The sequence below is a fragment of the Genypterus blacodes genome, unplaced genomic scaffold, assembly GCF_046128005.1.
Source record: "Genypterus blacodes isolate CSIRO-AG114 ecotype Tasmania unplaced genomic scaffold, CSIRO-AGI_Gbla_v1 ptg000259l_1, whole genome shotgun sequence".
Classification (NCBI taxonomy): Eukaryota; Metazoa; Chordata; class Actinopteri; order Ophidiiformes; family Ophidiidae; genus Genypterus; species Genypterus blacodes.
In genome coordinates this window covers 60001-64737 of record NW_027467052.1, presented here as the reverse complement: position 1 = coordinate 64737, position 4737 = coordinate 60001, and the positions used below count along the sequence as shown (strand labels likewise).

Sequence of the window (4737 nt, the reverse complement as noted above, 5' to 3'; positions counted from 1 at the left end):
CTGCAGGAGCTTGAGCGTTACCTGGACACGGCGCCGTCACACACCATCGCTGACCGCAGTGCCATCTGCAGCCAGTATGAGGCGCTGCTCACCATGCAGCTCAGGGTCAGTAGGTCATCTGACAGACGGAGGACATGAGATGATTCTTCTTCACAAGTAAAAGAAGAAACGCAGCGCTAAGTGAATATGTTTGAGGTCCAAGTTCACTCTCTCTCTCTCCTCCCTCGCCCGCCCTTTAGGAGCAGGTGGACAGAGTTTTCCAGAAGCAGAGTTCCGTCCAGGAGATGTTCGAGAAGAGACGGATCAGTCTGAAGAAACTGGCCGCCAAACAGACGCGACCGGTCCAACCTGTGGCCCCGAGGCCAGAGGTTAAGACCCCACACGCCTCCCCCAGTAAGTCTGAACCCACAAACACCAGAGTCTGTTAGGAACCAACAATAACAACAACACGTCTGTCTGTTTAGAGCCACAGAGGAAGGAGAGGAGAAACTCTGAGGACAACGCCATCTGCAGGACGGTAAAGGAACTGCAACTCTTTAGGACCCAGCAGGAAAACATGCATCTGTTTGATCTCTGATTATTTATGTTAGGGTGACAAACTGTGTGTGTGGTGTGTGTGTGTGTGTGTGTGTGTGCGTGCAGGTGGAGTCTCCCTTATTGAGCGGCAGCCCCCGACACGCCTCTCTGTCTGAGGAGGACGAAAACCTGGCAGTGCTCAGACGGTGAGGGGGTCAAAGGTCATACCAAGAGCTTTACATAGAGGAAGCTGTTAAAATGACATTGTGTGTGTGTGTGTGTGTGTGTGTGTGTGTGTGTGTGTGTGTTCCAGACATGTGATGAATGAGCTGCTGGAGACAGAGAGAGCGTATGTAGAGGAGCTGCTCTGCGTGCTGCAGGTGAGCATCTTTGACCTGTGACCTCATCCCATTTAGAACCTGGAGAAGTTAAGCTTTGTTAATGTGATGGACTCACACACACGCTGTGTGTCACGCTGTGTGTCACAGGGCTACGCGGCTGAGATGGAGAACCCGGTCATGGCTCACCTGATCCCCAGCTCGCTGCTCAGCAAGAAGGAGGTTCTGTTTGGGAACATGGCAGACATTTACCTGTTCCATAAGAGGTGAGCTCAGTCTGATCTTCTCTTCTGAAGCTCAGGGTTTCTCTCCTCCACTCACCCAAGGACTGATGAAGAAGAGAAGGGAAATGTTTGACAGAAACTCAGAAGCTATCGTGTGTGTGTGTGTGTGTGTGTGTGTCTGTGTGTGTCTGTGTCTGTGTGTGTGTCTGTGTGTGTCTGTGTCTGTGTGTGTGTGTGTGTGTGTCTGTGTGTGTGTGTGTGTGTGTGTGTGTCTGTGTGTGTGTCTGTGTGTGTCTGTGTGTGTGTGTGTGTGTGTGTGTGTGTGTGTGTGTGTGTGTGTCTGTCTCTCTCTCTCTCTCTGCAGGACGTTCCTGAAGGAGCTGGAGGCCTACACTGACTGCCCCGAGCTGGTTGGACGCTGCTTTTTGGAAAGAGTAAGAAGTTGATTCTGCAGAGGTTAAGCTGTGGAACCTCAATCAAAGCTTGACTGATCTCCTCCTGTCTGCAGATGAAGGACCTGCAGATCTACGAGGCTTACTGCCAGAACAAGCCTCGCTCTGAGAGCCTGTGGAGGCAGTGCTCCGACTGTGCCTTCTTCCAGGTCGGCCCCTCTAAACTCAGGTCATAGGTTACAGTCGGTGCCTTAGCCTGAGGGCTTTCTGAAGAAGTTTTTCTGAAGGCCTCACAGTGAGACTCAGTCAGGACTTTGTGTGTGTTTGCTGTCTCAGGAGTGTCAGAAGAAGCTGGAACATAAACTGGGTCTGGACTCCTACCTCCTGAAACCGGTCCAGAGAATCACCAAGTACCAGCTGCTGCTGAAGGTGTGTGTGTGTGTGTGTGTGTGTGTGTATGTGTGTGTGTGGTGTGTGTGTGTGTGTGTGTGTGTGTGTGTGTGTGTGTGTGTGTGTGTGTGTGTGTTCACTCTCTGCGTCGTGTCTGCAGGAGTTGTTGAAGTACAGTAAGGGCTGCGATGGTTGTGCTGACCTGCAGGAGGCGCTGTCCTCCATTCTGGGGATCCTGAAGGCTGTGAACGACTCCATGCACCTCATCGCCATCACAGGATATGAGGTCACTGTTCTGTCCCCTGCTGAGCTTCACTTTGTGTTCCTAAAGTTCCAGTTTGTCTGTAATGATGGAACTCTGAGGCGTCTAGTCAACGACTATCAGCGGTCACATCAATGACTGACTGTGATGTGACCTGATCAATAATCAGTTAGATATTTCATTCAAATCTAATAGAGATGAACCGCTCACATGTAATCTGTTGTCCGTTGCCAGGGTAACCTGTCAGACCTGGGCCGCCTGCTGATGCAGGTTCCTTCAGTGTGTGGACCGAGCACAAGAAAGGTCACGCCAAGGTCAAGGACCTGGCCAGGTTCAAGCCCATGCAGAGGCATCTGTTCCTCCACCAGAAGGCTCTGCTGTTCTGTAAGAGGAGGGAGGAGAGCGGCGAAGGCTACGAGAAGGCGCCGTCCTACAGCTTCAAACACTCGCTCAGCGTAAGAACGCACAGAAGAACCAGGATGAGCTTCAGTCTGTCTGTGTTTGTCTCAGTTCAGTGTGAAGCTACATGAGGTCTGCACCTTCACATCTCTGTCCTGTATACATGGAGCCGTCCTGTAAGGTGGCTGAGGCGGCGCTGGCTGTCGTCTGCGTGTGTTTGATGATAACTTCCTGTTTTGTCTCAGATGAGCGCTGTGGGATTCACAGAGAATGCCAAAGGAGACAACAAGAAGTTTGAGATCTGGTGTAACTCCAGAGAAGAAGTGTTCATCGTCCAGGTAACAAACACACCTGAAGCTCTTCATCCAGAACTGATTGATCTCTTATTGATTGTTGATTTGTTCCTCCTGCAGGCTCCAACACCAGAGATCAAATCAGCCTGGGTCAACGAGATCCGCAAAGTTCTGACAGAACAGCTGAAAGCCTGCAGAGGTACCAGGAAAACACACACACACACACACACACATGCATACACGAACATATGCATACACGCACACATACACACACACACACACCAGACACACACACACTTGCATGCATACACACACACACATGCATACACACACACACACACACACACACACACACACATGCACACACATATACACACGCACACATGCACACACACACATAAACACACACACACACATGCACACATACATACACACACACACACACACACACACACACCGTTCCCATCTCTGGCCGACCTAGAAAAACATAGAGAGCTTGTTTCCCTTTAAACCCTGTGACCTTCAGCCCTGTGACCTTTGACCCATAACTAACTAGATGGTTTTGTGTTTTAGAAGCCAGTCAGCTAAAAAGCTCAGACTGTCAGAGTCCCAACAGCAACAGCGCCTCCATCTGCCTCAGGTGGGTATGACAACACACACACACACACACACACACACACACACACACACACACACACACACACAGTATCCAGCATCTTATTGACTTATAAGTTTATATCATCTGGTTGATCTTGGTTCAGATAAACACATGTAAAGTTCCTCACATCAGGATGAAACACAGAAACATGGCTGTGTTTGTCCACTAGGGGGCGACACTCAGTCACGTTGTGATGAACTGGATCCATTCCATTGCTTCTTCTTCTTTGGTCTCCTTCAGTCCCTTTCGCAGTCAGAAGAACCCAAAGAAACAAGAGGAGAAGAAGGCGGAGCCTAGCTTGACCTCGGACCCCAACTTGTCTTCACCCAAAAACAAAGGTAAGTGTTTGATGAGGGCAAAGTTGCATCATCACACGCAGAGAAGAAGACTTTTCACTAATCTGGACTCCTGTTCTTCATCACCTTCATGGTTCCTCATCCTCCTCTGTCCTCGCGTGTTTCTTACTCCAATTTGTCTCCAATTTCTTCCTCTTCTTCTTCTTCTTCTTCCTCTTCCTCTTCTTCTGCGTTCCTCTCTCCATCTCACTCCATGGCCTCCAGATGAGCCCGTGACCAGTCCCACCACTGAGCGCTCCTCAGGGGTTAAAAAGCGTTTCACTTTGCAGGGCTTCAGCAACCTGAAGAGCCCCAAAGGTAACCAGAGCAGATGAAGAAGATGATGGTGACACTTGAGCTTCACCTCCATCAGGGCAGGAAGTTTACAGACTCACTCATTAAACAGATTAGTACTAAAGAAAGATCTGAGAGATACCACCAGCCACCACAAGGGGGCCACACTGTCTACTGTTCTACCTCAGCCACAGAAAAACGTTTTCATTAGCGGTTGCCGTTGGTTACTGACCGAACATTACAATGTTACTCTGGAATGTTTGACTCTTTGCTCCTTCACCTTCTGCTCTCTCCTTTTCTCTGTGTCCTGCTTTCCTTCACGCGTCATGTGTTCAGGCTCCGCCCCCAGTCTAGAGCACGCCTCCAAACGCCACTTGGTCAAGAGTGACCCCACACCCTTTGGGTTCAAAGGTATACTGTATACTGTAGAGGTCACCTGAGTCTAGAGAACCTCAGTCCATCGTGTCCATCATCTGACCATCTGACCATCTGACCATCTGACCTCCTGACCATCTGACCTCCTGACCATCTGACCTCCTGACCACCTGACCATCTGACCTCCTGACCTCCTGACCATCTGACCATCTGACCTCCTGACCATCTGACCTCCTGACCATCTCACCATCTGACCTCCTG

General features: G+C 50.1%; 1 pseudogene; it reads left to right on the top strand.

Annotated features, from left to right (window-relative positions):
• Positions 1–3: 3 nt before the first annotated feature.
• LOC143016983 (guanine nucleotide exchange factor DBS-like) overlaps positions 4–4737 on the top strand; it is an 8278-nt pseudogene continuing 3544 nt past the window's right edge.